The sequence below is a fragment of the Canis aureus genome, chromosome 16, assembly GCF_053574225.1.
Source record: "Canis aureus isolate CA01 chromosome 16, VMU_Caureus_v.1.0, whole genome shotgun sequence".
Classification (NCBI taxonomy): Eukaryota; Metazoa; Chordata; class Mammalia; order Carnivora; family Canidae; genus Canis; species Canis aureus.
Genome location: NC_135626.1, coordinates 54,639,749 through 54,652,940, shown reverse-complemented (window position 1 = coordinate 54,652,940; position 13,192 = coordinate 54,639,749). Strand labels below are relative to the sequence as shown.

The 13,192-nt window shown below is 39.5% G+C and overlaps 2 long non-coding RNA genes across 9 annotated transcripts in view; one reads left to right on the top strand and one right to left on the bottom strand.

Moving 5' to 3' along the window:
* LOC144286936 (uncharacterized) overlaps positions 1–13,192 on the top strand; it is a 571,272-nt gene that overhangs the window by 442,531 nt on the left and 115,549 nt on the right. The window lies entirely within an intron of this gene.
* The window catches only part of LOC144286938 (uncharacterized), a 57,052-nt gene continuing 51,497 nt past the window's right edge, over positions 7,638–13,192 (bottom strand). Inside the window, exons 7-8 of the long non-coding RNA XR_013354889.1 lie at positions 10,231–10,344; positions 7,638–8,081 (exon numbers count right to left, since the gene is read on the bottom strand). This is a non-coding gene — a long non-coding RNA (uncharacterized LOC144286938). The remainder of the gene's footprint in view (positions 8,082–10,230; positions 10,345–13,192) is intronic.

The following is a 13,192-nucleotide window of genomic DNA, read 5'->3' as shown; positions in this document are numbered from 1 at the left end:
ACTAATTTAAGCACATTTAACCTGGCGAGAGAGCCAAGAGGCTGGGTGGGTTGGGGTCACCTATTTTGCCAAGTTTGGGTGGGTTTGCGCTAGTTAAGCATTCAGTGCCAGCCGCGATCATTATGTGCTGGCGCAGTAAATTGAGCTACCACACCTCTAATGAACGTAATTCCCTTATTTTGACAGCGTTCCCATTTCCAGTGATTCACACTTTACATTCAGACACTCTCCTACAGGTGTTTGCCAAAGGCCTCTGCTGGCAGCTAACTAAGCACTGGATCCGTTCGAAATTAGATTGAGAACCATCGAAATCATCTTGACATGTTCCGTGAGCCAGGTTTGGACCTTAGATACCCCGGGTCACAAGCAGCTCCAAACACAAGCTCCAAATCCTTTCCACCCTTCATGTTTCCATCGCATTTTATGAGATTCGGGACCCAGGCTTTTGGTCTGGGACTGTGATGGGTATCAGACCTGGACAGCCCCGAGCCTAGAAGGTATTTATTGACTGCTAAATACCAGAAGTGTGACTCGGGGGCGCCTGGGTGGCTCAGTTGGTGAAGCATCTGCCTTTGGCTCAGGTCATGATCTCAGGGTCCTGGGATCGAGTCCCATGCCGGGCTCCCTGCATAGTAGGGAGCCTGCTTCCCCCTCTCCCTCTGCTTCCTCTCCCCATCCACTCATGCTCTCTCTCTTTGTCTCTCTCTCTCTCTCTCTCTCAGATAAATAAATAAAATCTTAAAAAAAAAAAAAAAGAAAAAAAGAAACATGACCTTGCAGGAAGAGAAAGAAACAGAGCCATTACTTGAAGAAAGCAGCCTCCAATGGGGTGCATTTGTTCTCAGTTCTAGAAATGACCAAGGATTTTGGTGCTGGTGTTTGAAGGCTGATGAGTGTCACTGAGGAAATTTTCTCATCTACTTTAGGAAAGAAGGCAGCGAGGGCTAACATGGCTTCTGTACCAGCAGGGTGCTGCTAAGGGTTTTAAAAGCAGGACTTGCTTTAATCCTTAAGATTTATTCAGAGTCAAGCAGCTCTTAAATATTAGAACCGGGACTAAGGTCCACCTTTGTCTGGTTCCGAACCCCTGCCCTTAAACACTACTGCAGGGAGAGGCAAACTTTACTCATAAAGGGCCAAATAATGAGTATTTCAGGGTTTGCCCGTCAGATGGTCCCTATTGTAAATGCACAATTCTGCTCTTAAAGCTCCTGGAAGTGCCAGAGGCAACGTGTAAATAAGTGAGTGTGGCTGTTCCAACAAAATTTGGTTTGCAGAAACAGATAGTAGGCCAGATATAGGTCAGGGACCACAGTTGGCCGACCCCTGTCCTATTCTATACCCTAATATATAAATAAGTTTCCTTTCAGGTTTTCAACAACTTCTGGAGGACTAAAACCTAACTACATCTTATAAGGCTCTCCTTTTTCTCTCCTGTCACCCTTCAACAAATATGTATCGATTACTAATTCAGGAATATTGATGAATCCCTGAATTTTCCCCTTACTCCTTCATTTTGTGGTCTGTCTTAATTATCTCACTCATCCTTTCTTTCTTGAGGAGATCTCAGAGTTTTGATTATTTGCCCAGTACTCCCCAAATTTCAGATTATGAGAAAACCTTTCCTTTCCTTCTTTCTAGAAAACTCCCTTTTCGCTCAAGACATCGGGTGACCTTCTTTTGATATAAAGCACTCTCTTACCCTCTCTTAGGTTTCTTATTCAGGTTGTGTATAATCAGCAGTTTGGAGATCCGTAATGGATTTTCCAGGAGGCAACTCTGATGAAAATGTCAACTTTCTAAACAAAGACAGTTGTCAGAATGTTCTTTTAGAAATCCAGATTATTCACTGTTTCTGTCAGGTTGAGTTTTCAGTTCTTCAATCGTAAGGGGGCATTGCCACCTGGTGGAAAAAATATTGAGGGGGTTAGGTGATCACCTGGGGAAAACCCAGATAGGCACGTTTGCACAGACAGGAAAATTTTACCTTGGTCATGTCATTTCAGTGCCTCGTGGCATGAACACTGACCTCCTTCCACAGTCAGAACGTAAAACAAGTAAATGCAAGTAAAAACTGTTAACGATTGCATTTTAATAGATCCAGGAGATCTTATTTCTTAGAAATATGTGACTTGAAAGGGAGTTATTCCGAACTATTAAAACTCCTCTGGACCCATTTCTTCACCATTTACAGAATTTTTCACTCTTTTTGTACAATTTTCAAGTACTTCTTTTGCATGGGCTTTTTTTTTTGTTGTTGTTGTTGTTCCTATTTTCTGTAAGTAATGATATATATGGGGTTTTGTGTGTGTGTGTGTTTGTGTGTGTTTGTGTGTGTTTGTGTGTGTGTGTATGAAACCTCCTCTTAACTTTAACCTAGTATGTCTTTGGTCAACTTTCAAATTTATATTCTTCATCAGCCAGCCTCTACCAATCCCTGCATTCTATCTACCCGGTCACAGTCAAGCATCCGAAATCTTCTTTCCACGTGCCATCGCCCTCCTAGGTCCACTCTCAGAAATGCTCAGCTTGACTTACTCAAATGGCCATCCCCAATCCTTAAGCTCCCTGACCTCTGTGTGACCTGAATTTTGTCCTTGAAATTCTTCCTTGGTTTCCAGCTGCATGATTTTCTAATGCTTCTATTTCTGCTTTCCTCTGTATTTGCTTCATATCACCACTTTGCTTCATCTCCCTTTCTCCGCTGTGAGCAGGAAAGCCAAACATTTTATCTGCCACTCTCTCCTCTTTAAGGTCTCACTTTCTAGATTCATTTATTCACCTGCATGATGTTAACTATTCTTTGGACTATATGCACATCTGCTTCCCCCTGGCCTGTACCCAAAATGAATTCTTGTCTTCCTTTCCTGCTTTTTCAGAGGATCCTAAATTCACCTTCTTATATCAGCTGAAACCTACTCACTCTCTCTCTCTTTTTTGAAACTTACTCTTGACAAAATTAAAAGGAACACATTTCCAATGGTAGTGATCACACTGACCAATTCCTCCATTTAAACGAAAGCACATTTCCCCCCTAATGTTCAGTACTGGAAATTTTAGAACCAGTCAGAAACAATCCCCCTGCTTAATTGTTCTTATCCAGTCTGTCATCATGTGCCAATTTGGCTTCTTTTATAATGTTTATCTTGAGCGTAAACTCCATGAGTAGAAAGGCCTTGCTTCTTTGGCTTACCATGATCTCCTAGCACCCAGCACAGGACTTGGCATATCATACATCTTTAATAAATATTTGTTGATAAATAAATTAAAAAAAAACGATTCACAAACTTTCTCTTTTCCCTTTCAACTGACAGGATCTATGCCATCTCCTTTTTATTTATCCCAAGACACTGGATGCTCTTTTAGTGTACAGCCCTCTCATTGGACTTGATCAGAGTCTCATCGGTGGCTCATTAAGTGGCAGTTTCCTGGTCCCCATTTCCAGCTGTTATGATTCACTAGAGCTGGACATCCAGAAGTTGAACTAACACAGTGTTTCACTCATAGTCCAGGGTTTTCTTTCTCTGCTGTTCTATTTTATTATCACGAACTTCCATGTAAACGGTAACAAATTCTACTGTAGCCAGAAATTCAATATTCATACCCAGTTGTCCCCTTAGGATTTCATTCTTATTAGTTTTAATTTTTCAAACAAATTAGATGCACTTCGGGGGGATGATTAGGAGATGAGATCTCAGAGCCCCAGCTTCATTTCCTATCTCCTTAATCTATTAAATCGTATATATATCATGTCTTTTCTGTAAGGATCAAAGGAGACACTTTTTATAAGAATGACTTGTAAGTGAAAACATTCTACACATGCCACTTAGGTGGTTGTTTGGTGTTTTATTTTGTTTCTACTGTAATTATAACAGGATTAGCTACAAAACAGTCAATGGCCAAATGGTTACGGAGTTATAAATTCAGTGGAATGCTTCTCTGAAACCCTGTATCCTATAAAGTGTTACCAGAACATTAATTAGTTTATACATCCTTTATGGGAAATCACATATAGACCTATATCTGTGTTTGGAATTTTATGTCTTGCCTTTGAAAGAATAAATGTGCAGTTCAGCCTTACAAGAAAGGAAGCTGACGGAGCAAACATAAGTCTGTCTGTATATAAAACTAATTTCTTCCTCAAGAAGAAACTTATTGCTGAGTCAGAAAAGGGATAGTACTCTTCCCTGTATGAAGTATCTTAGAAAGAATGTGGCTGTCACACACGAATTTCTCAGAGTATTAAGTAGATTGCTGAATTTCAACATTCACAGAGACCACATGGCTTTTTCACCTGTGTGTTCCCAAAATCTGGCATATAGCAGAAGCTTGAAAACATTTATTAGTTAGGAAACTCAATCTCCTATTATGGGATCTCAATTATATGAAAATGTTACTGCTGCTGTCTTGCCTTCCATCTGGGTCTTCTCCGGAGCTATTTATTCCTTAATCAGATGATCCCATCGCCAGGTAACACTTTATAGTTGCGAAGTGGAAAGTTAATAATAATGAGCTTAAGCTGGCCACACAGCCTCACCTGGAGACCATATACAACATACATATATGTGAAACTTCTGGAACTTCTAAGTGTCTGGATATTGCCATGTGGCCAAATGTTCACCAGAGGGATATGTTGCAAGTAGCTCGAGTTGTGGCTAGAATAAATTTGGGTTCAAATATCTGTTATGTGAATTTAAAAAATGAATGAAATGGGGGGAGGGAGGTCATGTGTGCAATCTTCCTCTCCTTAAAAAAACTTCTGCCTGTGTCCTTCCCTATGACACGGTTGAGCCTATGATCCAGCTTCAAGCCTGCAGAGGACCATGGTACTCTAGGCCAGGGGTTTGCTAACTTCTTCTCTAGAGGGTCATGTAGAAAATATTTCCGATTTTTGTAGCCATATGGTCTTCTGCAATACTCCACTCTGCTTTAGGACATCAGAACCGCCATAGGTAACACATACATAAGCAGGAATGGTCATGTTTCAGTAAAACTTCATATACAAAAATAGAGGGCAGGCTGGATCTGAGCTTTGAGTTGTGGTTTACCAGTGCCTGCTCTGAGGGGGTGAGAGGGGTGTAGACAGGGAACAAAAGGGGGAAAAGTAGAGACCTCAGTTGCCCTCATGCAACTGAGCCACCCCATCAGTCTGAACTGCTCAGCTCGGGGCAGTAATATGGCAGAGAAATAAATACTTTATTCTTTAAACCATTATATTTTGTGGGTTTTTTTGATACAACAAAGTTAGTTAGCTAGTGTGTAGAAGGTATAATAAAATACAGTGCTAACTGGATTTATTGTTGTTGCTATTCTGTTGCTATTATAATTATCATCATCTTTATTATTTTAGGTCTATAATGATCCTGGGATAAATTACTTAACGGTTAGACACAGAAGTCGCCAACTGGGGTGGGGGGGACCCACCACAGAACTTACAGGGTTTGGCAAACTCACTTAATTCTATCATCGTGACCCTCAAGTGAATGGGCCATTTTAATTTCATTTTGTCAAGTGAGGAAACAAAGTATGAAATAGATTCAGTGTCCTGCCCAAAGTCACAGAACCAGAATGTAGTGAGATTAGGGTGTAAGGTCAATTCCATCTGATTCCAGAGCCTTTCCCCACTGTGCCATGTATTGGGGTAGTTAACTTTGTTCTTTATGTTAACCAAACACAAAGTATCCATAATAATACATAAACAGTCCTTCATTTGGGGTAATATCTTGATATTGCTAAAGGGTTCACACAAAGAGGTAGGGATCCATGAGCAGCTGCTCTGTCCCTGCACTGTCCAATGTGGTAGCCACTTGCCACATATGACTCTTAAGAGTAATTGACGTTAATAGAATAAAAAGCTCCATTGCACCCCAAATTGGCACTTACTTAATGGCACTGGCCACATTGAACATGTTCACTTGCACATGTGCCACAAATGGCCACTACCTTGGACAGTGCAGGTTGCAGGTTATTGCCTCATAGCAGAAAGTTCTACGGCCAGCACTGCTCTCTTCTCTTATACCAGATTTGGCTTTTTTTGTTTTTATGCAGATTCAAGCTCCTCCAGCTTACCTTTGGAGTACTCATATGGCTATTCCATTAGCAGCGTCCAGAGGAAACTGCCTGGCTTCCAAGCTCCTTTCTTTGGTCCCCCATGGCCTCTTCTTTCTTTCTTCCCCCCGTCTTGCTCCCTATCCTCATGACCCTGCCACTTGTGTGTTAGTTGCCATTCCTTCAGCACTAATTGCTTCCCAGCAGGATGGAACTGGGGTCCCCAATGGTGTAAAAAACTGAAACAAGGAGAAAGGGAAAGAGCCACGGCAGCATGTGGAATCTGTCCTCCAGGTGTGGAATCTGCAGACAAACCAAGTTTTTGCACTGTCCATATAAACAGTCCCCTAAGTTTTTGTGCTAAAAGAATGTTTGCATCTCTTTATTCTCCTTGCTAGAACCCAGAAGTGGGGGGGAATTGTAAGCCACCAGCCCATCTCCATTTTTAATAGTAGATGTTTATATATATGCTTTTCTTTGTGCCTGCATTTTCCTGCCCTGTGGAGAGTGTGAAAACCCCACTTACCAGCAAACCCCATCCACCACACTTGGCCATCCTCCTGTTGCTTAAGAAGCTACAGTATGGGAAACCAAAATGTGTCTTTGTGCAATGCTTTTGTTAAGGTTGGGCTCTTTTTTTTTTTTTTTTTTTTGGTAAGATTTTATCCATTTATTTGAGACAGCAAGAGAGAGAGTACAGAGGGAGGAGCTGGAGGGGAAGGAGAAGGAGAAGCAGATTCGGTGTGGAGCCCAATGCAGGGCTTGATCCCATGACCCCAAGATCATGACCAGACCCAACACTCAGCCCACTCAGGTTCCCCCAGATTGGGCTCCTTTTTTATTAAGAGAACATAATCACCAGAGTTTATAAAAGTGGGAGCTCATGGGAAAATGTTTCAAACCATCTGAGCAACTGTGACAGCCCTGGTGGGATCCATAATCATGAATTAAACTCGAGTCTGCATTTCTGTCTGCATCACAGTGTGAAGGACCAAAAGGCAATCACAATTGCTTGGCTCATGTGGGAGATGCAGATTGCCGTGCTGCTCTCTCAGTGATGTTTCATAAGGAAACCACAGTGGGCCAACCTGGGATCACTATCTAGGTCCCCACTGCCCACCTGTCATCTTGAGGAATAGCCACTCCCAAGATAGAGAGAGACACATGCAGAGATCACCACTCGCAGTGTCACTGAATTTGTTAGCAGAATGATACATTTTGGGGAAGGTTAATCCCATATTAGAAAACTTGCGACTTTTTAAGTGTTGATCACAAAGGGAGGGATTTGGGGGAAACTGCTCCCTTTTGTTTATAACTAGAACTGGTCCAAGGGGGCACTTTGTGATTTGGATGTTTAATGAAATAATTGTTATTTGCCTTCCGGAATGAGAATTTACTTTCTTTGACTTTCCTTTGGAGTTCTTCGTTTTAAGATAAGCTCAAATATTGACAGAACTGGGACTGAGATTAAAGAGCATATAAAATGCATTAGCGTTCTACCAAAGGAAGAAGAAAGGAAAACCAAGGGGCCTCTCCCACAGTAAATAAAAGCGACAGAGGTTCTTAAGAAAACACTGCTGAATTTCATTCGTGTGTATAATGAAATGGATTAAGTTTACAGTGGTCTGAAGAACAGGATGGATTCTTCACCTTGACACCCCCAGGAACAAACCACAGTATTACCAGAACTCCCTCTTTATTCATTGTGACCATTTTCTTTTCGGTGTGTATCATAATCTGATGCGTAATGAAAACCAGCTGTTGCCCCTCAGAGGAAAAGAGGAAGGAGTCCGCCAAGTATTCTAAAACCTGGATAGGCAGGGAATCAGCAGCCCGAGATCTCACTTATTAAGTCCTTAAAGAAAGATGAAGTTTGATGGGAAGGACGAAGGGGGAAAAAAGATGACTCTGTTGATCACTCTACTTTTTATCAGATAATAAATCATCCACGTGCACTATGTGTTATCTGAGGCTCCTGATTTTTCTCAATCGAATGCTGCATGCTCCATTAACATCTTTAGATTTATCCCAATCTGGCAAAAGAAAAAAAAAAGTGTGTCCCCTTTATGATAGAAGCAGGATTCAGGATTCAAGATGATGAATAATTATTGACAGGGGTAAATAGAGAATAATCTGGTTCCCAGTTAATATAAATTAATATGTTTAATGAAAGGGTAGGACAGAGCAAAGGGGAGTTCCCATTTCCCCTCGTAAAATATTTACTATTCAGGTCCTCACCAGCTCTACCAGTCAAATATTTACTATCAGAGTTCAGGAGAAAGGTGAGGCATGTGGCCATTCATGGTGTAATGGTTTGAGGTGGCCAGACTGGAGTCAGATCCCCTACATTTTAGTCTTCACTTAACACCCTGGCTCTCTGTGTTCCTGGAAACAAAGCACTGAAGAGCTTCCTGTCAATCGAGCTATGAAACAGGAATTACATGTTTTGGAGAGGCTGTTGACAAACCTATGCATGTATATTTGAGGTGTTTGAGATTCTATGACAAAAGTAATTAATTGTCTATTTGGAAGTGTTTTATTTACTCATTCAATCACAGATTTTCCAAAACCCAGACATATATATGGATACGTATACATATAACATAACATATGTATCCATATATATCCCTTATCTTTAAAATCAACTTGCAATATAGCAAGTTAATTTATCTTCAAACATTGTTCATTTTTGGAATATTTTGACCATTCTCAGTGTAAAGGTAACATTCACTCTAAAGTTGAGGGTACACTTTTTTCCAAAGAGCACATGATATAATTTACTGTATGGATCATTGTGTGATTGGGAATTTCCTCTTGATTCCCTCTGATGGCTGAGAGTGAAGTGAGGGTGGGGAGAGGCAGGAATATTTCAGGTAGAGCAGGGGGACAGAGGAGCAGAAAGAGATCTTTCCATGCCGCCATGTCCGTCTTTTCATCCATTTCATCCGGCCTCCATTTTGATATTAAATTCACATCTAATTTTTTTCTTTCTATATCTGTCCAAAATAAGCAAATATGTGCTGTTTGTTGCAACAGGATTTACACGTCTGAAATGACTCAGCTTTCAACACTTCCTAAAGATTTGTGAGTAGGACTCCTGCCCTCTGTCTGGCTTCTAAAAGCAATACAGACCTGAGTCAACTTCCTAATAAAACTGACCAAAACACCTAACTAGAATTCATCTATTCCTCTGAGGAGTATAAACAAAGGCTGTTGGAAAGAATATATCAGTTCTACTACTTCGGCTGGGTAAATGGGAGCTTTTCTCCTGGACATTTCTCTTCTGTTTTAATGTTTTCAACTGCAGCAATGTGCTAAACAGAGAAAATCCATTCTCAGGACTTTCTGGGATTTGTGTCAAATGTCCCTTGGTTGTCATTCTAATCTTAAAGTCCTTTAAACAAAAGAGCTTTGTCTCAAAAACATGGATCAGTTATTTCCTAAATTAGGTGAATAGCTTACCTAAGCTAAGACAGGAAGCCACTTTATTAATGGAGTTCAGAACAAACCCACAACATTAAAACATTTGATATTGCACATAAATACAAAAGGGAAATAAATCTGGCTGAGAACAAGAAAAAGACCTAAGTCCAATCTCTCTTAAATTCCTTGAAGTTAGGGGGAAAAAAAACACTTGTGATGCCCCGATTTTTCATACTATTTTTCAGCTTTTCTTTATCTCTTACATTGTTCTCATTAAAAGCTCGTGTCTTAGATACTTTGTGCTGTGTTTATTGTTCATTTCAAAATAGCTGTTTGGAAGCACTGCTTTAAAAAAAAATTCACCAGAAGACGTGAATAAAATAAAGAAAATATGCCTTTGCAGGATCTTGTTTTTAATTGCCCATAATTCTTGTAATACATGGATTTACCCTTCCTCGGTTCAGAAACGTTAGGAAGGGCTGAAAAAGTCAGTATTCCTTCGTCATTACCAGAATGATTCTGCACATTTGTCTCCACGCGTTTCCCCAGATTTGGTGCTGCTTCAGACAGAGAGCACCCCTCCCCCATTTTTTTTTTTTTTTGAACTCAAAAAGAAATACAATGATTCAATGGAGAGCAGTTTCCTGGTCTTCTGGTGGTAATTCCAATATGGTGCACCCCAGCATTTTCCAAGGTATATTTGGAGATCACCTTGCATGAGCATCTTTTTTTAAAGAACTTACTCTGTGCAAACTTTACCTTAGAACTTCTTAATCTTCAAGAGAGGGAGGCCAGGAATTATGTCCTTTGAACTAGCTCTCCAAACGATGGTTGTGCATGCTAAACTTTGATAACCATTGGAACTGCAGAAAACTGCAAACACAATTTCAAACAAAGACTTGAAGCATAAAATGAGAGATGAATAAATATAGCTATGGTGAAACAAAGAGGAAGCCATATAACCACAGATACCATTACCAAAGTTAACATCATCTAGAACCATAAGAGATTAGTATTCAGTATAAAGACTAACAAGTCAGTTAGAAAATGGCATATAACTCAGGGAAAAAATAGGCAAAATGTTTAAGAAAGCATTTCAAAAAACAATAAATTCAAATATTCAAAGAATTTGAAAAACTGTTCAGTTTACCTGGCTATAAAGTTAAAGTTGAAGTTAGGGGGGAAAAAATTTGTGATGCCTCGAATTTTCATACTATTTTTCAGCTTTTCCTTATCTCTTACATTGTTCTGGAAGAACTGCTTAAATGTAAATCAAAACAAAGATAAAATGCTATTTTACAAAACTGCAGAAAGTAAGAGGTGTGGTATTTTTATTCATGATCAGAAAGCAGGAACTTTCACAAACTACTGAAGCATAAATTGGTACTACTACTTTGGAGGAAATGTGGAAATACCCAGCAAAACTAAAAATGTGCATGCCTATAACTCAGAAAGTCCATTTCTAGGTATATAATTTATAAAAACAATAACAAACAGCCATATGCAAAAGGACATGTGCATGAGAATACCCATGTTAACTGCTTATAATTACTCCAAGTCAGAAATGAGCCAAAAGTTCATTGAAAGGTACAAGGCAAATAAAATATGGGATTTTTATATGACAGAATAATGTATGACACTTAAAAGAAATGAACAAGAGACATATATATCAGAATGAATAATTTCAAAAACTAAATTGAGTGAAAAATTAAGTTACAGAAGGAAATGAACATTATTTTATTATTTATGTAAAAGTGAAAGCACAAAGTGCATGTACCTGCACATACAGAGAACATGATAAAAATGCATGTATATTCATAACTTTATTGTAGATCGTAAGACTATAAACCAAATTCATTATAGCAATTGCTTCTGGAGCAGGAAAGACAAATGGGACACAGGAGGGAAAATTCAATTTTTAAATATCATCAATAATAAAGTAATACTCACATTTTTTATTTGCTAAGTGCTTTATGTGTATCACATTTAATCTCATAACAACCCCACAGGGTAATGCTACTCTTTTTTCAAATATGGGTTTTCGAATGTTTTATTTCTTGTATTTATACACACACACTTTTAGGGCAGTGAAACTGCTCTGCATGACCTTTTAATGTTGGGTACGTGTCATTATGTTTTTGTGCATACCCGGAGAAGGTACAACACCAGGAATTTACATGACAGTTCACGTAAATTATGGACTTTGGGTGATTATGATGCATCAATACAGGTTCATCCATATTTTAAAAAAAGAAAAGATATCATCCTGGTGAGTGATATCAGTAATAGGAGAAGCTAAGCATGTGTTGGGGCTGGGGCACATCTCTGTACTTCCCTCTTAATTTTGTCGTAAACTTAAAAATGCTCTAAAAAAATAGTCTTAATAGAAAGCAAACAAAACCTGATTCTCAGAAGTGTGACTTAACAGAGATCAATGGATGGAGAATTGAAACGGGTTGGTCTGACTCCATAGCCTGTTGTTAACTTCAACATTGGAAGCAATAGTGTTACATCACTACCTAAAACATAAAACTACGAAACGCAATCAAGAGGACAAACAGTGAGTCTGACATGGATAAAGATACATATTAGGAAGAAAGGAAGAGAAGGAGAGAGAAAAAGAGATTGATTTTCAATCCAAATCCCTTATTTGTTGTTTTTTGATTCCGTGAAAGAAGTAAGCTAATGCCTTTTTCCGAAAGTATCCTAAACATGACTCTACACATTACTGATTCATTAAAAGTCAAAATCAGGAAGAAATCTGGCCTTAGGCTCTTTCTTCCTGCCTGCTCTCAGAGCTCCAGTTGCTCTTCCAAAAATTTGTTCTAACAGCTGACTGCTAAATTTTTTCCCAATTCCATTTTTCTCCTTTTTAAAATGTCATTCTTGTTCTTTCAACTTTGTGGTGCATTATTGGAATAGAAACCATTCCATAAATGCCCTAAGACATCAAGACTTCCTCCTTTAAATAGTGCCTAGTATTTGTGTATGTCTTGAGGACAAACAAAATGCTCTCTTCAAAATTCCTGTTTCCCAGCTCCCAGAGCCTACTTTAGACAGGCAGTCATTCATCCTTCTTATCCTCTCCTATTAGTTGTTCTTTGCTTTTGAATCTGATCACGGAATCCTATTATGGAAATTACTGACCACTTTGAATGTCTTAATCCCCAGAGGCTGGTCAACCCCTCCCAACATCCAACAGGAAGCAGAAATGAACAAAGAAAGAAATCTGAGAGCCTCTACTTTTCTTCGCCTCTCTTTGGAATACTACAGATGTATCACTTTGCAAGCAAAAACCAAATGCTCCGGGTCCCTATTAGCTTTGCCAGGGGAGTTAATTCGGTCGATCATGTACACCCACATCGAGTTTAGCGAGCAACAAGTCAAATCTGTATGATGCTGAAGGAATGTACTTTTTTTGTTTGTTTTATTTTCAACATGAAGGAGATTAGTGCTCAGTAGCTTTGCTAACTACCCTCCCAAGGATGGAGACAGTTATGATAGGGAGGCAGCGGCATCCTGTTGTTGCATATTCAGAACCTAGGTTAGGTGTGTTACATTGAACATATTGTCTAGAAGTTGTGGCAGATTGCCACAAAGGTGATGGAGGCTGGTCCAGGTTCCCAAAGGAGATGAACACGCAGGGGAAATTAGGTTCACAGTGAAGCATCAGCAGTGTCTGTTCGTGAGACTCATCAACTCGTCGAGTCTGTGTGGACCC